At 43.1% G+C, this 24,882-nt stretch overlaps 1 protein-coding gene across 5 annotated transcripts in view; it reads right to left on the reverse strand.

Annotated features, from left to right (window-relative positions):
* Window positions 1-24,882, reverse strand: part of LOC119652536 — a 425,047-nt gene that overhangs the window by 223,455 nt on the left and 176,710 nt on the right. The gene's annotated exons all lie outside the window — the stretch shown is intronic.

Genomic DNA, 24,882 nt, shown 5'->3' on the forward strand with positions numbered 1-24,882 from the left:
TCAGCGAACTTAGGGACACAGTGAAGTCCCTGCAACTAACCTCCACTGCGCGAGCCACGTCAAGCAGTGACTTCATCATCCCGCCTAACGCGGAAAGAATCCGCAAGTGAGCCTAAGTAGAGACCTAAAGCAGGGACCCGAAGCAGAAAAGATGTGCCTTGAGGTTGTCGACGAGGGGCAACAAGAAGACCCTTTTAACTTCATCTGTCGTTGGAAAAAGCCCAAAAAGCAATAGGTGAGTGCTGAAAGTGTAAGAGCTCCCCAAGTGTCAGTGCCTCCTTTGCTAGTGCCCTAAAGCCCGAAAAGGAGAAAATTCCCCCAATTATGGCATGGAATAATAATGTCCCGCAACTACTAATATCAGTAAAAAGCAAGGGCCTAGAGACGACCCTAAAAAAAGAGAGGTGATAGAACCCTCATTTTTGCGGAGTCCACGGGGGACAATGCCAAAGCAAGGGTTCAGTGCCACCACAAGAGCCCCTCTATTCCTTAGAACTTAGTGGAGAATTATCCGCGGTTTAAACAGAGAAACTGACCTTTTGAAGAAGTTATGACCGAACTGACTTCAGAGTATCCACTTCTGAAAATAAGGCCCACCACAGGGAGAATCTATCGCTCCCTATAAAATTTCAATTTACTCTTTCTATAGTCAACTATGAGCCCTCCCAAGAGTTAAGTGAAATTTTCAAGGTAAAGTACATCCTTCATCAAAAAAATACCTTTGAAAAGGGCAAACCAGTGGAGGAAGTGCAGTGTTAAACCTACCAAAACTTCGGGAGTATCGCCAAAATTGTTTGATAGTGCAAAGAAGCGTTAAATGCGCAAAGAGCCATCCACGTGGAAATGCTCAAGACCCACGACTGAAGTTTCGCACTGCGGCAACTGCGGCTAAACTGGGCACCCTGCAGGCTATCGTGGGTGTCCAGTTTATAAACAGATGCTAGCCAGACGGGAAACTGCCAAAACCGGGAACGCAACTTAGAAATCTTCAATCAACCAAACAGTGATTCAACTTTCACAAAGTTTGACCAGCCTAGGGGTGTCATACGCGCAAGCTGCACTGAAATCCCTTCCTAGAGTAGCGAATCAATCAAACGCCCAGCAACCAAACAATGGTTTCCGAGAATTGGTAGAAGCTCTCGCTTCTGCACCCAGCAATTGACGCTGCGATTTATTTTATCCTTAACTTATGGAAGTATTGTCAAATTCAACCCCGCGTGTCACGTCGAACGTGCCATCGCCCAATCGACACTCTGAAGGCAGATTTCTACTGCCTTCCAGAGATTCACAAAGCAGGCATAACGTAAACTTCGGAACGATAATAATTCAGGCAGTACCCTCCTAGTCCGAAAACACTATATTTTTGAAGAAGTCTGTGGCTTGCAAATTTTAGGCAATCTCTACACTCTCTACACTCTTCTTGGGGGCGATTTCAACTCAAGGAACACCTCTTGGGGCGACAAGACGGTCAATATAAATGGGGAAACACTGCTAAGATGGATCCAGGACCATTTTTCGCTCACCAATATTGAGATGGTTTTGCCAGATACACCGACAAGACCGAGTAGTCTCTCTCTATATCCTCGACTACTTCCTGATGAAACCAAACAAAGTTTTCATGTCCGACCATTTTGCAGTTGAACTCCAACTTTCCTCGTCTTCCCAACTGCAAAAGCGAGTCAGATAGAGTGTTTAGCGAAAATTACCTCCATTTTGGAAAAGCCGACCGGCATTCTGGTTTGCCAGAGCACATGCTCAATTTCGCACGTATAAAGTTAGTAGCGGTACAGGCAGTTTTGATCGCGTTGCCAGCGAACTCGAATAGGAGGTAGCGGGCATTACGCTCTTCTTAAAAATCGTTTAACAAATACAGATCTCACACGCGTTATCACTGGTGCTGATTTTTAAAAATTCTTATTCCCTTGGTGAGTATAAAAAATCGTCTCATAACTGACATAACTACTAAATTGTCGATTGTGACTACATTGGCAGAGCTTCAAGATTAGCAGCAAATCAGTTACTTTGCTTGACCAGCGCTTTTGACAAGTTCACCTGGAATTAGCCGACCCACTGTCACCCTCTCATGTTTGACGGTATATTGTAACCATGATCGATTGCTTCTCGCGATAGCCGGAGGTCGTCCCAATTACTCACCAAACAGTGGTTACTTTTGCTCAAGATTTTTAGACGAATTGGGTTTCACGTTTCAACACCTCGAAAGTGACAACAACTGTTCAGAGTACTACTTTCCCGTATTTTTCGGCAAGTTTACAAAAGTCCTCGGCTGGAAGCAATCAAGGACCACTTCTTATCATCGGCCGACAAACGCGTCGGTTGAGCGTTGGCATTGCGCGTTGAACGCATCGATATTGTGTCACGAGAGTAATCTGGATTGGGAGGAGCATCTGTTTTCGACCGTTTTATTTGGGTTACGTTGTTCGTACAAAGTAGAGTAAGAGCGACCTGTGCAGAATTGATATATTAAACGACGTTAACTTTCCCAGGGGAAATCCGACCTTATCCTTAAATAAGATAGTAGTTGTCCAGGCTTAGACCAGCCACGGTTGCAAACAGACGGTTTCGGTCTATATATGGGTCATTAGATGTGTCCAGACAAGCAACACAGACGAAAAAGCAGTGAAATTTCTGATCGGATTTACTCATGTAACTATAAACTGAGACTGATGTAGTACGTATCCCTTTCAGACCAATAAGCTTCAGGATTTACTGAAGTGGAGGGTACCAGGAAGAATGAAAACTTAAAATTCGTCTTTAGAAGGAGGTAAGTTTTCGACAACGAACTGACAAAAACACCAAAGACGCTTTCAGGTACAAGCTGAATGGAAACAGATTGTCAAAGATGCAATATCTTTGGAACGAGTGATTTTCTCATTTCTTTTTTTAGATATTCGACAAGCTTTCTCGGCGGAAGATCTTATTATTGGTTTTTAAAAACACATATTACGGTCAGAACTTGCCATCTGTGACATCACGGTGCTCTAAGATGACGAGGCAGCAACCTTGTCGGCCGAATCAAAACAAAGTGGTCGAGGAGAAACCTTCATATGGTGGCAGCGGGAAACGCTGTATTCAGATTGCCTTGTTGGTCGTCATATAATAGACGAGTGTTGTAAGTCCTAACTAGGGCGATCGGTTCCAAGCCTGCGCGGAAACTTATCTGAAGTGGCTTCGGCCACGAAGCCCTCATCAGAATTTATCTGGTGCCATGGGAACCGCAGACTTTTGAGTTCCTGGGGTATGTATTCTTAGCTCGGTTATTTGTGGTTGGTCCCTAGTGGGAGTTTCAAGGGAGTTGGAGTTATTTTCAAGAGACCTTCGATCCTTAAGCGTAGAATTGCGCTTACAACTCGGGTGCGGTATTCTTTATTTCAGGAGAGATTTGGGTAAGTCTTGCATACACCAGTGTCAATGAAGGGCATACATTCAGTTTAGACTATTATCATTGTTACTTGTCACAGTGGCGCTTTAATTGTGATCACAAAATCAATCCTTGTTTTAAGGAAGCCGTGTGGTAAGGCCTAAATGACAAGTGCTCACGTTAAACACTAGAAAAAAACTGATTCTCAATCATCATTGTTGAGTCCGCGGCCAATTTATCGCTTCTTCCAAATACTTTACCTGGTAAAGCTCAAAGTGGTGACCCCCCGTTGAAATATCTTCAAAAGGAAAATTACCTGGTTCAAGGTAAGCAGAAAAATCATGAGAGTGCCGAGAATACGAAACATGTCCACAGACGCAAGTATGACTGCTGAAACCAGTATGATCGAGATTTTCGGTTTTCAATCGATCACGAAACTAGGTTTGAAGTACTGGTGGTATTTTGTGAAGTATAACGTAACAGATCTACAACAGCAATATTTGCAAGGTAACAGCATCGCTGTTCGGGAAAACGAGGGAACAGGTCTAGAAAGGACTCAAAGCAAAGTCTGCAACTTTCTTGAATGATCGTCCAAAACCATGTCTAACAATACCATTTCGCATGCAAAAAAACGATCTAATTTTTCGCACTTAGTGTTGGCGGAACTAGGACATACAAAATGCATCAGATTCCTGGAAAATGTATTCAAAGAGACCTCGGAGTTTTTAGAAGTATGATGAGATTGTTTATGGATTGTGCAGCTATCGCCTGCCTAGAAAAATCTTTTTAATAGCCACAGGTCAACTAAGAAAAGATGGAAGCCTCACAAGATCAACGCAATTGTATGCTCCTTTGTATTAGCGAATGGAATCCCTCCGCACCAAAGAGTTGATTAGAATCTTATATTAAAATACTCTCATATTTAGTTTAATACAGGACAACCTACTTTCCAAAAAATTGCTTTAATTCGCAGGAAGTTAGATATACATGTTATCTGTCCAATGGTAAATGGTAAGTGGTAGATTTTAACTTTTTTAACTCTAAATGTGGGGCTATGGCAAAAAATGAGGAATACAAGATACAAGCACCAGGACGTCCTTCCCTATGGAGTTATAGCTGCAATGGAACCAATCTTTGAGGACCTAACAGGAGACGAGTTTCTGACAGGATGTGTAGGAGCCTCTAATCAAAATGCAAATGAAAGTTTCAACAGCATGATTTGGCAAATTATCCCTTAGAGAAGCCAGGAGAAGAGCCCAGGAGGAAGCCATCAAAGAGGAAACCGATTTTGCTTAAAATGCCGTTTGCTTAAATGAGAGGTTCACACGATAATTACAAATGTCCTGAGAACTAAGAATTTTGATTTTTCTGTTTCAGACCAACCGGAGGGCTGCAATCGTGTCCGCCAATGGACGCCGTTTTTTTATACGCCAAACCGTTTTGTGCCGTAGAGGGGGCTAGGAAGAGACTAGGAAGCTCTTCTTTTTTAAATTGAAGAAAAAAATGTGGCCAATAATTCCATTTAAACAATAAATACCTAATTTGCCAATTTTAGCATTGATTCACTTCCGAAAATAGGCCTCATTTAGACCCTCTTACACTGTACTCCCCCCTTAATTATTTGAAAAAAATCAAATTTGATTTTAATCTTGATTTTTATAAAGAAAAAAACATCTGATACAAATCATTGATTCAAATCATGATTTAAATTGATCAATCCCCGTCTGTATTATGAGAGAAGTTTAGATATGCTTCAATTGCAGTAGCCACACTCTGACTCTTTCATTTTTTGGACTGTATCTGTTGATCCTTGAACCAGACAAAATACCTTCTTCTCGGGGCGATTTCAACTCAAGGCACACTTCCTAGGGCAGTCAATATAAATGGGGAAATTCTGCTAAAATGGATCCACGACCATTTTTCGCTCACCAACATTGAGATGGTTTTGCCAGATGCACCGACAAGACCGAGTAGTTAGTCTATCCTCGACTACTTCCTGATGAAACCAAACAAACATCACCGGGCATGTCCGACCATTTTGAAGTTGAACTCCAAATTTCCTCTTCTTCTCAATATCGTCCTTACCAAGAACAGGGAAAGAAGGAAATCTCCTCCGAACCAAACAATTTCAGACCTATTTTGTCCAGTATCGTAATCTCAAAAATATCATTCCCAATCACCAACATGCACTGAGCTACCTTCACGACACTGTCAACTGTTGATTTATTGTTGACTTAATGTCGAAAAAAAAACCAACCGTAGCCGCCGAATTGGATCTAGAATAGGCCCTTGACTCCGTATGGGCAAACGGACTCCTATACAAACTAATTTGAAACAACTCCTGTTGCTATTTGGCTCCATATTCCAGTTGTCTCAAGCTCAACTTCCAGTCGAGCATGAAAACGCCGATCGAAATTAAAAATTTTGAGAAAAGGAGCTTAACTCGGAGGAGATTTAGATCTACCAAATGATATATTGGTTGGAAGTCTGGGTGCTGGAAAAATGACGATAAAGTGGAGAAATCTCCTGAAAAACTTTAAACGCTCGTATCTTCGTTAATATTGAGAATTTCAAAAAAAGGAGCTTAATTCGTGGTCATTTTTGGTAGAGGAGATTTAAACCTGCAAAATGGACCTGCAAAATGGTGAATAGGTTGGAACGCCTGGGTGCTTGGAAAATCGCCGTAAAGTGGATGAATTTTCTTCCGGTCAAGATGACTACTTCAGTTTTTTGCAACGCGAGGCTGAAACCATGAGCAGTCATCCAGTTGCATCAATATTCCCTGTCTGCTTTGCGCCTGTTCAACAATACGTCTGGCGTCTGCGTAATCGACTAACCGCGACTTTTCTGACATGTCAAGTCTAAGCAGACTATCGTAAGAAGCGTTCCAGAGGTCCAGCCCTAGAATGTGCTACCCTCGACGTGACCTCCATACTCTTCTAGCTTTCTAGAGTCTCATAGAGCAAGGAACGGTCATTCAGATAATCCCTCAATATCTGCAGGAGATAGTTCGGTACGCGGAATGAGTTTTCTAATATGTTTAGCATAACTATCCATCTTATGGGATCGAAGGCATTTCTGACATCTGATAACTCCCCGGCAACGCGGATCCTGATGAGCATGCGCAGTGGTCGGAATGCAAACGGCAGCTCGGGATCTTCTTTTCCTTTGCTGATTAGCGTGAATATACATCAAATTCAGCCAGAATCCAGGCTAAATTTCGATACAACAAACAGTAAGTGATGGATAATGGACAAAAAGTCACGAACTCCGCGACATAATAATGAAACTAATTTTAAATGAGGAACCCCTATAAAGTAGGATTACTTTTAATAAGCAACATCCGCTTACCGTCTGTTCTCCTCCGCTCCCTGGATACTATACTTACAAATCTTTATGCATTCTAATACTCACCTGTAACAAAACAAACAACAGTTAATTAGAAAAAGAACTCAATATTTCATAGCAGCTTTTAATTAAAATATAATTAAAATACATCAAATATACACGATGTTGTCCTGCTGTTTGCCCCTCCTTCTCACGTTCCTGCACATAATGGATCTTGACTTATGAATGTAATTATGCATTAATTTAAAATTGTGGCTGGGAGTCAAGATAGAGACGGGGGGAGAAAGGAGAGGGAGTGAAGAAAGAAGAAAAAAAAATATCGAGGGAGGAGAGAAAAGCTGAAGAATTAACATTTTCCTGGGAGATTTCCCTCTCGTGGTAGTTGAAAATCCTGGAGAGATGTGGACATAAAAGAGTGAGTAAATGAAAAGCAAATCAAACAATAAAGTCATTGCATAGAGAAGCTGCATTGAGATTACTTAAGTCGTCCTTGACGTATGAAAGGAAGCACAGAAGTGGGAGTTGATGTATTATGAGGTTGAGCGAGCCTGGATTTGAAGACCTGGCGTGTCCTTTTGCAGATAGAATGAATGTTCCTCGGTTTTTCTAAATCCTTCCTGTGTATTTTACACAATTTCATGGGTGTTTTCCCGTTTTGTCGTAGATCCTATTGAGAGCATGGCAAAACCCCACTTGAACTCAAGTGCGATTATGCCGCCCTAACCCGAGTGTCCTTACGACCATATTTCCGAGTTCCTGCTGCCACACATTCATTAAAAATGCAATCGCATGCAAACCACATTCGAAAATCTTCTCTTCGCTATGTTTTCTCATGTTCGCGTTTTCATAAATCAAATCCCAGATTAAGTGTATTAAAAGTTAAAACCGCACCTCGGATTTTTTCATTTCGTTGGTCCTGTTCTGGCCTGTGCAAGCGGTTGCAATGGTCGCTCCACTGCTATGTGGTGTTGGTGCAACGATGCGGCAGCCCTGATTTTTAACACGTGCAATGCGGGGACTGTAAGGTATGTTATTCGTGTCCTACAATCTGCATGATGTATATTGGGGAGTCTTGCAGGGGTTGCTACTATTCCAGCCGCAAACACTGGGTAGAGATGTGTATCAATGGGACTTGTTCCGCATAAAAAATAGTAAAGGTTGGAAAAAGGTCGATAGGAAATATTTAATTTCACGATCTGGTTACAGCGACCTGCAACGCGTAGAAGAAAAAGACGAGGGGTGGGGGCTGAACACAAGCTGTATGGGACAGGCTTTATCAAAGCCGTGTTGCAGCCATTGTCCTGACATTGGCACTGTAGTCATAACTCGGTTATCAGAAATGCAAATTGCAGTCATCGCATACTGAAGTGAAAGCTTTTGCTTTCACCCCCCACCCTCTATCTGTAATTTTATTCGAAACCACTGTGAGAGTTCAGTTCCCTGCGTTCCCTTTTACGGCGTTTATCCCATACATTCTCATACGAGCACGACTATATGTAGCGAAATGGTCTCTTGAAATCTGGCGGGAGATTTAAATAATTCATATAGCCTGGATACCATGCAATGTGTATGCATTTCAGCTACTCTTCAGCTTCCAAGGGTAGAAGGAATAATGGCCTTCCAACAATCGGGATCGACAGGATTGAATCTGTGCATTATGAATGGGGAGCAAGGAGAAGCAGGGACTCGGCGCTCGGGCAAATCAGAATTATAAAATAGAATATTGCATGCCGCATGCCATTCGTTTGTATGCTTAAAGCCTGATTTCATAGACATGGAATCAGGGGAGAGCTGAATAACCCTAACAGCAATACCAGCAACACAGTATGAATGCATTTTAGGGTTTGTCAGTTCCCTTTGCAACCTTAGGGATACGAATAAACGGACGAGCTACACAATAAGCGCGGAGCCATTATAACGGCAACGGTATTGTTATGTTCGCTATAATGCCCTCGCGGAACATGTAAAAATTACGAGCTGTGGTATTGGGGGTGGGTATTATGTTTTAATAAAAGACACAACAAATTCAGAATGTTTGAAATAAACAGAAAAATCCGGAGCTTTGAGGCGGAAAAGACAATTCTCGCATTGATTCAGATGCTTGTCCTGCAAGCATAAACAAATCAACGGTTCCCGTCTTTAAGGGAGGAAAGAAATTGGCCTGGTGCTTGGTGCTTTGGAGGCATGGGATAAAATCTGGGGCGCGGCAATGGCTGGCAAGGGAATAACATTAAAAGCAACTCAATCCTGTTCCACATTCTTGCGACATAAGGGTAAACATAGGATGCGGCTCAGGAAACTGGGGGTAGTAACTGGCAGTCCCAAAGTTTCGTGCTGGTTTGCCTCCATTGTTACATGCACATCGGAAAGCAATACAAGCCACCGTTGGGCCACCCCCGATTTTTCTTCATTTATTTGCATGGTAGGAAACAGCAAGGCAACAGCAACTCGGAGCGAGGTTCTTCTTTTCGTAAGTTCAAATTCAATTGGCATAAATGAAGGCAAACGCACTCGAGTTGAATAATAAAATTAAATTTACTTAAACGCAGCGAATGTTCCAGTTAGTCCGTGATTGAACCCAAACATCCCCCTTCGCTCCACATTCATTGCAAGGGCTTCGCCATAAGAATTTAAATCTTCACTTTTGGGTATGTGTGTGAAAGTATTCTTTAGGAAATGTTTGGCATGCACAACACCCCCTCTCCCCCGACTTTCACCCCAATCCTGACAACCCGGTGAATACTCAGGGCAAATTATGACGACAATGTCGCCATGACTTCTCGATTTCTTTCTCCAATTTCTTTGTTTGATCCCTCGTCGCTGTTTGTTGACTGGTACTCGTGAAATGCTTCGGTGCAATTACATTTGGTCACGCTCGAAACGGAAAGCAACAAATTTGTGTATCAAAAATGTTGGTTGCAACAGAACGGGGAGGGAAAAGATAAATAAAATGGTGTTCATATTGTAAAGAACAATTGCTGAGCACACTGCAGTGATTGCGCATTTTGGATGATGTGCAGGGAAGATGACTCTCCCTGGAAAGTTTTCACATGTAAGTAACACTATTTACTGTTCATCTTGTGACTGTCGTAACCAGATTGTCCGTAGATTGAATGAAATGTGAAGTACTTTCAAGTGCATGGACATAATTCAAGTCAATTTTATTGGGGAAATTTATATGGGTGACAAATGGACTGCAGAATTTCAGATGCACTTGTATCCGGGTATTTACTTAGAAGACGCTGAAAGACTTTGCGGTTTTGTCATGGATGAACTTTGGGTGCATTTGTACCTACACTAATGATCAAAAAAAAGTGGCCACCCAAACTTTTTCCGAAAATCCAAACTTGAACCCTAGTTTCTCCCCAATTGATAACAATTTCAAATATCTGTTTTACAAATACTATGGTAGGAAGTGTAAAGGCTATTTATAAATAAAAAACAAATTTTTTATTATTAATAAGAGGTATGTCCTCCTTTATTTTTAATAACATTATCAATTCTGTTTGGCATAGAATTAATTACTACTTCTAAATACTCCTCGGAGATTCTATTCCAGGCACCCAAACAGCTTCCCATAGCTCGTTTAAGTTGTTAATTGTCTTGTCGTGAATCTCACGATCAATATGGTCCCATATATTTTCGATGGGATTTAAATCAGGGCTTTGAGCAGGCCAATCAAGAGTCCTTATATGTTTTTGGGCCAACCAATCGGATATGAGCCTTGTCTTATGGCATGGTGCATTATCTTGTTGGAAAGTTAATAGGCGAGGTGTTCTGAACCTCGCTAGACTTGGTACCAGTGATGTTTCTAAAATATTTTTATATTCAGCTGAGTTGATTTTTGTATTCACTGGTCCCCGGTGCAGTACACCTACTGTTTTTGAGGAAAAACAGCCCCATACCATTATTCCAGGGTTGCCTTTCTGGGTTTCCTGGATGCAATCCTCACTGTATTCCTCGCCTGACCTACGAAGACAGCGTTGCGGCCTGTCCGATCGAAGGCAAAATCTTGATTCGTCCGACCAAATGATTTTAGTCCAGTCGGTGTTTCGATGGTCTTTGGCCCAAACCAATCTTGCAGCTTTGTGCCTCGGTTTAAGAGCCGGAACTTTTCGACAGCGCCGACTGCGAATGCCAACATCTTTCAAACGGCGTGAAATCGTGTGGAGACTTACTAAGTTTCCGCTGGCTGGCACAAAATCTTTAGATATTTGTGCGATCGACGATTTCCGATTCCTCAGCGCGTGTTGTTCCAACGCTCTCGTGTCTCTGCTATTCATTTTTCGTGGTCTTCCGGAGCCTTTCTTACGTGCTACACTGCCGCTTGCTTGTTTACGTCGCAAAACTTGCTGCACGCCGCTTCTCGAAACTTCGACACCCGATTTTTTAAAAATTCTCACGATTTCGCGTTGTGATTTGCCAGACTCGCTTAGTCCTACGATGCGTCCTTTTTCTTCCTCCGTTAATTGCCTGTAGAAAAAATGTATACACTTTTCTTGAGTTTCTTTTCAAACAAAATGATTTTTTCAAAATAATTCAAATATATGAATTTTTAATCTTCAAACTGATTTCTCCGCTTGCTTCCAGGACTCTACCAGGATTATCCTTGTGAAAAGTCCTTGAGGCAAGCTTAATTTTTGATGAGTTTTTTCTTACTATCCTTTTCTACTAAGTTAATGATAATAATTACTTACCGCTGTTTTGGAGACATTTTAATTCGACAAATTATTAAAAAAGCACTATTTCCACCTTTGAATGATTTTTCATTATTTCTAAATTTTGTATCCTTGCACTTCGTCTGTTTGTTAGGAACTGATGTCCTTTGATGTTCTGATGTCCCTTTTTATACCTGCTTCATTGCAAAATTACGAAAAACCCCGAAATATTACATGCGGCGGCAATATTTGACACTCTTTCGACACCAGGTAGGTGGCCACTTTTTTTTGATCATTAGTGTAACTACAAATTTCATCTAAATGAAGAGTACCTGGTAAGTATTGAGCATTATTTACCAAGTTACAGAAGTGCACAATCAAAATTGGCATAGTAGGTCCCCCATCTAAAAGGTAACTACCTCTAACAATGCTTAACCTAGGTGGATTGAACGACCTGTGAGGAGTGGCCAGATCTCCCATCAGGCGCGACCCCAGCTGGCGGATTGGGGCATACCTATTGATGTGTAAATATGTGTTCATGCACTTTTCTTTTCTGACTGTGCATGGGCTAGTGTTTGCTCATCTCTGGTGCGCGGACCAAAATGGCTATGGGAAGGATACCCAGAACATAAAACCACCATGGAAGACGAGAGAAGGAGGAAACTTACGGTGCAGGGGCTCGGAACCCCAGTACCGGCGGCTTTTGGGAGTGAGCAAGCGGGCTCCCGGTCGTCGATATCCTCGACCGCAGTGCCTCGGTGGTGGACAACTTGGCCACCGTGGCATATAATGCTACAAGTGATTTGGATCTGGAGAAGGAGGTATTCAAGCGAAGTACGACTTTACCGAGAACACCAATAACAATAGCAAACAAATATGAACTAAAAGCAGCTTTTTGGACAACAAAAACCATGACAACACCCACCGCATATGTTCAAGATGCTCGACAGCAGGAGGTGCTCCAGGAACAAGGAAGAGATCCATTCAAAAGAAGCTCACCAACTTTGAGATTTCCACCAATACCAAAGACGATGAAGGATAAAGTACAGGCCAAAAGTGAAGGACCATGTAAAAGGAGTAACCCTGCCGGGACTTATACGGAGCAGAGTCCCGATCCGGAGGAATTACCCTTCACCCAGCTTGGGGCAAAGATAGTTGAGCTGTCCGAGTTTATCAAGGACAAGCACAACGTGCACCAAGCCATAAAGAATATGGTGAGGGCCATTAGAGTCTTCTATAATAGATCACAGATGGAGGAGAAGAATAATAACAACACGCCGAACCCCGCTGTGACAACAGTATCACAAGCGACCCCATCGCATCCCAGCGAAATAAGCGAGTACGTGAAAAAGAGGGGGATCCTTTAAATAATCAGCAGGCGTCTAAGAGAAAAAAAGGCGGACAGGACATCCTGAAAATCAACACCAACAGTTCAGAAGGAGGAAAGCATACAGCGAATCTAGGAAACTCGACCAGCGTTGCGAAGCCCAAGACGAACGAAAACGATGGATGGACTAAAGTAACCAACAAAAAAGCGAAACGAAAAGCAAAAGTGCGAACTCGTCCAGATGCGATTGTTATCTCCAGTAAGGGCAATCTGTCCTACGCGGAGATACTCAAAAAGGTCGAAGCTGATCCCGACCTAAAAGATCTGAGCGGAAATGTGAACAGAATCCGAAGAACCCAGAAAGGGGATCTCATGTTCGAGCTGAAAAGATCCAGGGGTGGCAAAACCGATGACTTTCACACTCAAGTGAAAAACTCACTAGGGGAGAATGCCGCAGTACGTGCCCAAAAACATGAGATCTATATACAATGTAAGGATCTCGATGAAGTTACATCGAAAGGAGAAATTTGTACTGCTCTGAAGGAGCAATTCAAGTTGAAAGAACTTACAGAGGAGTCTGTTGTCGGTCTACGGAAAGCCTATGGTGGCACTCAAACGGCCACCATACGAGTGCCAGCGGAGGCAGCGCAAATGTTGTTAGCTGCCGGAAGGGTTCGGATTGGATGGGTTGTTTGCCGTTTAAGGGAGCAAACTTCACTAAAGAGGTGCTTTAAATGCCTCATGTTTGGGCACTTCGCGAAGGCATGCACCAGCAGCATTGATCGGTCCGATCGATGCAGAAGGTGTGGGGAGAAAGGCGATATTGTCAGAGAGTGCAATAGGGACCCGAAACGCCTATTGTGCGTAGCCAAAGAGGGACAGGATAACCGGCACATTGCCGGAGGTGCCAAATGTCCGGAATTTAGGAAGGCGCTGACTGCAATAAGAAAATGAGGTTTATTCAAATAAGTAGTAGTCGCTGCTATCCTGCTGTAGTAGTCTCCTGATTAAGTGGTTTGGATGGGAAGCTAACCTTCTTTTGCTCTTCGTCACCTGGAATTAGATCATCTCTCTTACTGTCGCAATTTTAGGGTCTGGTTCAGAGTGAAATTGCGTGACAGTGTGAAACCGTTTAGCGGAGGTTCGTCCGAGCTCCACACCAAGCTAGCGAAATTCATTACGGGTGGAAACTCACTCGCCTGAGTGCAGGTTGGCAGCCGCGACATCTGCACATCAATGAAGGCAAGACAAAATACATGGTGGCAACGTCAGCACCGAAGACGAATCAACCAACAACATCAAACCGCACTGGTCAAACACAAGCACGAACAAGAATAAGGATAGCGGAATACAACTTTGAGACCGTTGATAATTTCTCCTATCTAGGGTCGAAAATCACAACCGATAACAACTACGATGATGAAATCCGCGCACGGTTGTTGTCAGCCAACAGAGCCTACTTCAGCTTACAAAGACTGTTCCGCTCGAAACGTCTCACCATAGGGTCAAAGCTCTTACTGTACAAGACTATGATCTTGCCAGTCCTCATGTATTCCTCGGAAACTTGGGTTCTTAGCAAGAAAAATTGCGAACTCTTGGCCGCGTTCGAGAGAAGAATCCTCCGAAGAATTTTTGGCCCCCTACATGAGGATGGACGATTCCGTAGCCTACACAATGACGAAATCTATGAGCGATACCATGACCGTCCGGTTGTGGATAAAATCCGGCTCAATAGGTTACGGTGGGCGGGTCACTTAATCCGTATGGATGAAGATGATCCCACCCGGAAAGTCTATAAGGGCAATATCTATGGTAGAAAAAGAACACGAGGCAGACCCTGCCTAAGATGGAACGATGGCGTGGGCCAGGACGCCAGACAGCTTTTAGGGATATCGAATTGGTGGACCTCGGCGCAAAACCGGGATGTCTGGAGTTCCTTATTAAGGCAGGCCTAGACCGGATACCGGTTGTTGCGCCGTTGATGATGGTGACATCTGCAGAATAAATAGCCTGCCTGGGTCTGTCAAGAAATATAGACTTCGTCAAGGAATTTTGTTTTCGCTCTGACAAAATACAATGTTTAACTTAATTTAGAAAAGTCAAAAAGCTAAAAAATACTCATTTAAATAAGTTGTTTTAAAAAATCATAAATTGGTGTTTAACCATATTAGTGACCCCGAGATAAGAAGCAAATTAACGCCTCAACCGAGCAGAGTAGTGAAAATTCGTTTGAAAGACAAGAGCTGACCAGGCAGACCGTGCAGCCGTATTTTGAGTCCAAGCCAGCTGACAAGAGCCAGGTGCGAGTGCGCGTCGTTCCAAACCTGTATACGACAGAAGCCAAGTGTGATCGCTCCGTTATTCATGATTCGCACGAACACAGCGGAACCCTGATGGTGGTCTGCAAGTCAGTCTACAAAGAAAAGCTCATGACCTCCAATATGAACAGCAACTGTTCGTCACTTACTGATGAAGCTCACATTAGGCGGCCGCTCCAACTACTGCGTGAGATGAAGCAGTGGAGCGGGGATAAGGTCGGAGTTGAGCTTCCGAATTCGGTAGAGGCGCATGCGCGCCCCGTAGTCAGTGAAGTGTCGCGGGAAATCACGGGCAAAATGTCCGTGCTTCAGCAGACGGTGGCATCCCTCGCGGCTACCGGCGCTAAGATAGCGGATACAGTGGGAGCTTTGCGTTCGGGAGGTAGGTTCCGAACTCGCTCCTGGCCCGCAACCCGAAAAGGATCTTGCAATCAGCTGGTATCACCGCATCTTTGCCGACAAAGCAAAGAAGAAATTTTTTTATAGGCATTGGTCTGTTGATGAGATATGGTATCAGTACAACCTGTGCGAAAGAATATATACATAGATTAGCGGCTGGATGCTGCATTTGCAGTTTATATAGGTGAACAAGGACCTTCGGGACTTAAGACTTGCATGATCCGCTGACCCGAAGAGGACTGACAAATTCCCTTTCATATTATAAACTCAAATTTGGCTTACGTGCATAACATAAAACATCTATTAAATACTCATTCAAAATCTGTCGGAAGAAACTGTTCTTCAATTAACCAAATTCAATTGTTTAATTTATTAGACCTTTGTTCATATACTTCGGGATGAAAGACAACTGAGTTGAAACTTGGATTGAATACAGATGCATTTCACTTAAGCTGTACCTATTAGGTCCTAAATGCTTCATTTTCACTCTATATTCTCGATTCCAAAGCAGGAAGATTGCATTTTCGTCACTCTCTTTTGCTTGATTTGGACCTGATATATTCTATGACAGAAGCTCGAGGAGGTGCTCTGAAGAAAGGATGTAATCCGAGAGTTCCGGGGGTGACCATGGTCTCTCTGGAAGCGACGATTAAATAGACCTTTAAGTGGTCCCAATCCTCAACTAATGTCAACAACACAGCCACAACAATCGGAGGAGGAACCAGCAAAACAGTAGCACTTAAGGAGGCAGCACTAGCTTGTCCTAAATCAACCACAAGTTAGGCTAATACGACTAAAAATAAGAAGGTAGGTCGAAGAACTCCACTGCTCGTATAATGGAATCTATGAATCGTTTCAAACAAATCAAGCAGAAAATTGCACGTGTCCTTCCGTAGAATTACCCAACAAAGAAGTCAGGTAATTTTCATCAAATCGTTTCTCATATCCCCAAAGACTACTCTATGACTAAGAAAATAATTGTGGGAAACAATAATAACTGGGGGGAAGGGAAGGGTGCAACCCTCCGAAAAGGTAACCAACCTTATTCTTCGGGGACTTGATTTCTTTTTCTCGGCTCAAGCCGTCGCTGAAAAACTGAAGGCGGAATGAGCCTTTAACGTTATCGGCATTCAGCCTTTCGTCACGAGACAATTTAAAATAGAAATACTTACACCTCTCACTACTCGCCTTGAATCACTCCAATTCTACCAACAAAACACTTCCTCCAAGTACATCATTGCTCATTGCAGAACCACGATCAAGATTTCGAAACTTTCCGACTTTAATCGATCCTATATTTCTACCGTACCCAATTCACACAAAACCTCTTGATTCATCCCCTAAATCATGCGGATCATCAAGATTTTGTCACACAGAACATCGTCACAGCGTCAATCGTGACGTCTTAAAACAGGAAGCCGCTAAGTCTCGATAAAATCTTATCAATAGTCCTAAAAAAATCGGCTCGGAGCATTTCCCTTTCCTCAATTATCAACCAATGGCTCCTGAATACCCATTTCCCCAGTGATTCGAGGAGTCCTCATATAATTCCCATCCCCCCAATAATGAAAACCTTCTTAATCCTCATAGTTACAGGTCTACCTCCATTTTTTTTCCTCCACCGAGTTCTTCGCACGGACCATTAAGTCCATTATCGAGAAGCACTGTGACTCCAATTGCACACTTGGCGACGTACGTCAACCGACCTAATCACTCGATTGAGCATGCGCTTCTTGTCTTAAAACGGAGAATCTTCTACGTAAAAAAAAACCAGAAGACTCCAACTATAGCTTAAGAAAAGCTTTCGGCTCCTTAAGGCAATACGGACAGTCTTTTCAGCCTCTATCCGCATTACTGCGATCTAATCCTTAGCTTCGTAGATGGGCAGAAATTAAAACTCAACATGCAACAACTTCTCCAAGGGTCAGACCTTTTTGTCATCCTGTTCCTCCTATTCGCCACTGACCTTCCTAATCCGATTCTTGGCCTTAATCACATAAAAATCCTACAATAGTCGGATAACCTAATCCTTTATACGCTCACTAAAAACATTTCTCTTAACGAACCTCGTCTGAACTCCTATTTGGACCAGCTTTACCGACACTTCACCCATTGGAAATTATTCCTTAATCCTCAGAACTGTTAAACGATTGTGTTTCGCGGTGGTATGAGGATGCCGCTGAAAATAAGGAAAGACATTGCTATCCTTTCCCATAAATTTCACGAAACGCCCATTCTCACTACGAATGAACTCACCTACCTAGGAGTCACCATGATCTCTCGTTATGGCTACAAATCCCTGGATTCCATCCTAAAATTCAGTAGATTAAGTTTTCTTGTTGCAAATAGCTTACCGGAACTCTCCTCATTTTTGGCTTTATCTTCTGATCCGATATTTCCCGTCTCAAATAGAGAGATTCCGAGAACGAAAGATCCTACAGCAGTGCTCTAAGATATACAAGAACGAAGCCTATTCCAAATACATTCCTAATCAAATACTATATACTTGTGTAATATTTTTCGAGGATGTCTTGCTCTGGGCTACGTGCCTTCTTCTTGGCAACAGGTTAAGGTAGTTTTCATACCGAAACCTGGGAAAGATGACTATTCTAATCCAAAGAACTTCAGACAGATCAGCTTGACTTCATTCTTGCTGAAAGGTTTGGAGAGACTGGTGGAGCGTCACATTCGTGGAAACGCACTTAGGTCACACCCACTTAGTGAAAACCAACATGCTTACCAACGTAGAAAGTCCTGTGAGTCTGCTCTTCATTCTTTGGTCACAAAGATAGAGGATGCAACTTTGAATGGTGAGTACGCGATGGGGGTGTTGGTGGACATTGAAGGGGCTTTTGACTGTGCGCCTTTTCAAAAACTTTGTGATGCCGCCAGAGCGCATGGTGTTGATGATGCTTTAATTAAGTGGATCCATGCTATGCTAACGCAAAGATTGTTGTGCGCTGTGGTAGGGGTCGATCGCTACCTGACTACAGAAGCGACGAAGGGCTGCCCCCAAGGAGGTGTGCTTTCGCCGCTTCTGTAAAGTATGCTGATCGACTCACTGCTATGCTAACTGCAAAATTTGCCAATACACGCTCAAGCTTATGCTGATGACGTGGCTGTATTTGCTGTTGATCGGGATCTTGGAACGGTGTGTAGGAATATACAACGTGCCGTTGATTTGATAGACAGCTGGTGCCTTAGACATGGTCTGTCAGTTAATCCAGATAAAACCACAATGGTTTTATTGACAAAAAGGAGAAAACTGGATGGACTTTGTCTCCCTGAGATGAGGGGTACTACCCTTCAACTCTCCGAAGAAGTGAAATATCTGGGAGTCACTCTAGATAAAAAACTTCTTTGGAACAAACATGTAGAGGTAAAGATGAAACAAGCTCTCACAGCTTATGGGCTGTGCAGACGGACTTTTGCCTCGACATGGGGACTCAGGCCTCATGTGGTAATGTGGATATATGATATGTTGCCATCATTAGGCCGATGTTCGTATATGCATCCGTAGTGTGGTGGGTTAAGGTGAAACAAAAAGGTTTTCACCGTAAACTAGCCGCACTGCAAAGAACTGTGTGTCTGGGTATCACTGGTGCCATGAGCACGACATCCGGCGCAGCTCTCAATGCACTACTCAATTTGCAGCCCCTGGGTATATTTATTCAAAGCACTGCAATGAGAGCAGCTCATAGGCTAATTCGATTAGATCTATGGGAAAACAACGGATGTGGGGAGCACAGAGCATTGGAAGAGTTACTGGGAGGACTCAATTCAGTTCTTACAATGCCTTCCGATTCTCGTGTCCCCATACATCTGTTTGGTAGAAGATATGTAGTTACCCTGAAGCGTAGAGAGGACTGGGAAGACCCAGAGGAATGCGTGGCGGGATATACCGAAGTCTTCTACACCGATGGCTCAAAAACAGAAGAGGGTTCTGGAGCCGGAGTCTACCTCGCGAATAAAAACGAGAAGTGGGCTTTTCCTTTGGGACAATATGCAACGGTTTTTCAAGCCGAAGTTTATGCGATCCTAAGGGTGGCAAACTGGGTGATTGACGAGCGGTTGAAGAGCAGGCGCATCGCAATCTGCAGTGACAGTCAAGCTGCACTGAGGGCATTGAGCAGTCCTTTGATCAATCGTTCAGGAATGCAGAAACCGTTTGAACTCTATGTCTAGATTCAATACGGTGGAACTACTCTAGGTACCTGGTCACTGTGGCATAGAGGGAAATGAAATCTCGGACGCTTTAGCGAAAGAGGAGTCAATCTCCCCTATGCCGGGACCGGAGCCAGCAATTGGGGTATCAGTAGCATTGGCTAAATCTGTTTTCAAAAACTGGGAATAAGTTTCCCATAATGACAGGTGGCAGAGCCTAAATGCTGCTCGACACACCAAACTTTTCCTGCCAGAACCGAACATACGTACCGCAAAGTTTATCCTGTCGAAAAGCAGGAGGACCTGCAGGTGTATTGTGGGCATTCTGACAGGCCATAATTCACTAGCTGGGCATATGTTCAGAATAGGAATTACCGAAGATGATACGTGTCCCTCCTGTAATGAGGAAGCGGAATCCACGGAGCATTTCCTATGTGAATGCCCCGTCTATGGACGCATCAGGCATCAGATCTTTGGTGCTGACGTTCTCCAATTGCGACGGGTAGCATCACATCCACTAACGGAAATCCTGCGATACGTTAACGAATGCGGAATATTCCGTTAGACGGGGGTGGCGAGTACAATGGGCCAACACGGTCTGAGAGCTCAGAAGCTGTAGCTTCTCCCCCACCATACACACACACACATATATACTTGTGTCTTTTCTTCCCCTCTCCATTTAACTATCCGTAGAATTCATACAACATATGTCCCTTTAACGTACAATAATAATGGAAGATACAGAGGTGAGGAGAGGATTTCCATGACCCGGCGACATCAACATCAGAGACAGGAGACACAACAACGGAGGATGTTATCCATTGTAGATGTTTCATGTTCGATAGCGGTATACGGGTTACAAGTCGGTTCAATAAGTAAATATTTTTTCATGTTCAAATGCCAACTTCACACAGGTTAGGTGGGTAGGTATTAGTAACCGCTTCGAGGAACCCAATTGGCGACGTTTCGATGCCACTAACTGCTGTTATGAGAGCAAGCAGGAAGAGTCCAGCCGACTCAGATCTTCAGAGCCAGCGCCAAAGGTTCACGAAGGAAAGTAGCTCTCCTACCCTGCAACCAGAGATCTCTCTGAGGTTCTCAAAGAATGGTTTACCTAGTGTCTGTAGCCTAACTCTAGATAAAGTCGGACACTCCTTGACTTGACACAGGTGGTATGTCTTCGCCAACTCGTAAGACCATGACTCTTATGAGAGCAAGGGGGCAGAGTCCAGCGAATTCAGATCTTCAGAGCTAGGCCCTAATATTCACGAAGGGAAGCAGCCGTCCCGTCATGTAACCAGTGATCTCTATGAGGTTCTCAAACAATGGTTTACCTAGTGACCACCGCCTAACTCTAGGAAGAGTTGGACACTCCTTGACTTGGCACAAGCTAAGTAGTCGGACTAGATTTCACCCTTGACCGTCGCCAGCGGGACACAGACTGCCAAGAGCAGAGTCCACATGATCAATCCATCAGTCCGCTCATTCCCTCTCTATGTTCCTCTGACGGGGAACCCAGAGGAGAGTGACCTTGAGTGCCACTCAGAATGTTTAATGCGTTTCTGCACCACCCTATCGGCCTGGAGGATGTCCCCGCTGAGTACAAGGCCTTAATGGCCGCTTAGCTTTCGGTCAGCTTCACGTACTTTGCTGATAAATCCTCCCTTATGAAGGATATGTGGAAACTTTGTAAATGACATGAGGAGCTAAAGTCTCCAAAAGGACTTCCCTTCTGGCTAACAAAAAAGCTTGAAAGCGTGTGTCGACGAGGCACTTCAGCACAGTTGCACCTAGGTGCTAGCGGATCGGTACGGTCAGCTTCGCCACTTGGGATAGATCTGGCAAGCTGGTTACCTCCTAACATCTGTGCATCAGTTTTTTACCGGTGCCTCTCTAATTGGTTTATTTATTCTTCATATTCTTTCATGTTTAAGGAAAATCCCATATTTTTTCTCAATCCCATGATTGAAGGATTTTCGGTAAGTGAGGGGTGGCTCCCAAATTTTGAAAAAGTCACGCTATCACGTTTCAAAAAATCTACGTGGAGAGTGCAACCATGAATAAATCACCTTGTCGATGGCTCGTGCAAGATTTTAAACACAGACGAAACAAGCCTACGTAAAAAGCACCTTTCTGATTGCAGCCTGTCATTCAAAGTTAAAAAGTGTCATGGAGAGAAAGTGACCAAGGATAGTTGCAACATGGACGGATCACAGGAGTTGAAACCATCCATATTAGGGACATCAGCAAAACCAGCGATAAAACGCAACGACTATATTTCATTGGGTCTCAAATTTAAGCTGGTCTCTTTTCAAGGAAGATAAATTATTCTTGATATTCAGATTTTTGCTCTCAATCAAATAAAATTTCATGGATCTCAACACCTTTAGTGTCGTCAGAATTTTACTATCGTCCTTTTAGCAATATTCTCTCCACTCAGTACACCCGAGAGTCATTGATTCTCTGAGATCATTGCTTTTGTATTCAGATTTCAAGAGACGATTTTGAAAATGAAGTGTACACTCTTCGCTATGTAATAAAAGCTGTTTGAATAGAGAAAGGCTATAAAATACTTTTTTTCAATTTGGGCTGTGGGAGGCGCACAGAGAGAGACTGAGACAGAAAACAACAATAAATGTCTATTTTACATTTAGCCTTTATCGTTTCGGAGAATAACAATGGCTACAACTAAAGCTATTTAATTCAACTAATAAATTCAATTCATTCATTTTAATGGCACTTGTGAATGCATGAAATAACAATAAAGTCAATCTGAAATACCCAAATGTACTTAACTTGATAATCGAATGGAATGTTCGGTGTACACTAATTTTAAAAAACAATTTGGATTTCAGGATTTTTGGTAGATTCATTTGACATGAGATGCCATGTAATTTCAAAGAGAATTGATTATCTCAATCTTTTCCAAGAAAAGGATATCAAATTTCAATCGAAATAGCAAAGGAATACAAGCCTACATTCACTAATTCAGTACATTGTTGATGGGACCATGCTTTAGGGAATCAGTCGGAAGTTCAGGGTTTCAGGATTTATACTACAGGATGCGATGCTTTTGTTTGTCCGCTTGGACTTTGATTTGAAAAATGACAGAAAAACGTAAAGAAGCCCAAAAAGTTTGTCTGAAATCATATCACTTCGTTAACAACAGCAAAAATTGCACCAAATTTCTCGGTATTGTACACTGAATTATATATGTCACCTGCTCATCGGTGGGGGGGGGGGGCTTATTTGGACTAAGCAGAACTATTTATAATTTATAAATCACGGAAATTATTGCAATGGAAAATAATAGGAGTCGTAAGCGTGTCTGCAAAAGCTGGCAAAAAGCAATCAAAATTAAATGATTTCTTCCCCCCTTTCAAAGTGAGGTCCATGCGGATCGACATCTTTAGCCCGAGGTCGTATAGACATTTCCAATGCTTAAATCTGGGTAACCCTTTCGTAAGGACACATTCACATGAAGATTATAAGCAAAACGTTGCGTTTACCGTTCGAGTAGACACTCGCATTCCCGAAAATTGCTCTGTCCCAAAAAATGCACATCTTTTCGTTCAGACGCGAGAACATCCAGTTTTTCAGATGATTATACTCTGTTCCCGGAAATTAGCCGGAACATTTTCTCGGTTTTATCAATACCGTTTTTGGATCCTCAAGGAAAGGAACACTGATGAATTTGAACATTTTTTCAGGGTATTTTCGGATCTACATATGAATTTGCTCTTCAATAACACAGTTGAGAAAAGCAGTGAAGCCGTCACACTGTCTTACGTCTTTAAGTGCGGAAGGAACTTAGGTGTCGCCATCTCAAAGAAAGTCCACATATGACTATCTTGGTCTTCTGTTTAGTAATAGAGATATCAATGCCATATTTATTTGTTAGGACTATTCGATTCGCTACAGCTGATCGATCCTCCGGGTGCTCCACTGAATTATTCCCATTGCTGACACCCACAAGCAATTGATTGATCCCTTTCTGGAATAGAGGCTGCAGATTTAACTGGAACTTCCTCCGTGCAAACAATGTCTGAATTATCTTTGACCTCCTGTTCAGCAGCGTGGTGCTCTCTTGGATTACCTGGTTTTCCTTTGAGTACCTTTACTGGTCTCCCTGGTCTAAGCTTCGTCGAAGATGGATCTTTAGGAGTTGGGACCGCAGCTAGAATTGGAGCTGGGTTCGCATTAAAGCCCAGGAAGAGATCATGCTCCCTCAAAGTGCTGGCCCATCATTCTGTGGAACCACTGTCCAGTCCGGCTTTTCAACATAATTTTTAGTCGACACGTGGTCCTCGATTCTCTGTCAACATCATTGTTTGTCTCGACGATATCAGTTGCCTGATCCGAATTAAGATCTTTATGTTGAACTTTTTCTGCCTTTTGAGACTCTTCCAAAATTTTTACATCGCAGGAAATTTCTTATCGACGTTGCTTTGAACTTTGAAGCTTTGGAATCTGTAGGAGCATAATTTCTTGTGCACATGGTTCAAACTTGCCGGCATGTTGGTTCGATTTATGCAGTAAACAGGTGCGGCAAATTCTTGAAAATTGTTCGGCGCCTGCCATGTCCAGTTTTTGAAGAGAGTTTCCCATTTTCCTCTAACGATTCCTGTTGCAGGAATGAAAATTGCATTGTGAATTAAAAGATGGATCGAAAATATTCCCGTAACCATTGGTGTCTTATAGGATCCTCAGACGGAGGTCTTTTACTTTAGATAACCGCATATGCACGACGGAGTATTAACGCTACACCTCCCTAACGGCGTGACAACCACCCACTTTTCGGATGATATTGGGGCCTCGACGAGAAAAAAAAATAATCTAAAAGAAAACGAAATGTTCAAAATGGCAAACGCTTCCTCTCAGTGAGTATCAGCTTGGTACTCTCTCAGCGCATGGAATGTGAACATTGGGCGATTCGTTGAAGCTCTCGAATCAGGGCGAGCCCCGCTGGATAACTCTCCAGAGCGTGGTGGCGCTGCAGATTTTACCGCCGTAAATTTGGTTATGAACCTGGTAACGACAGCTTGCGGGCTTCCATGCCTCGGGGGCATCTGACAAGCCTTCTGTATATTTCTAGATGGTGGAAATCACCAAACTGCGGAGGGAGTATCATAAGCTCCGCCGTTTGGAACAATGCAGCGGGTGGAAGCATGCACCACAGTGGCAGGTACAGGTAAGGTAAAATTAAAGCTGAAAAATGAATCCTTTTTTTGGAAAATAGCGAGCGCGTCAGGATTTAACAGTAACCTGGCAGAGATATATAAAGTGATG

Source organism: Hermetia illucens, chromosome 3 (genome assembly GCF_905115235.1).
Source record: "Hermetia illucens chromosome 3, iHerIll2.2.curated.20191125, whole genome shotgun sequence".
NCBI classification, from domain to species: domain Eukaryota; kingdom Metazoa; phylum Arthropoda; class Insecta; order Diptera; family Stratiomyidae; genus Hermetia; species Hermetia illucens.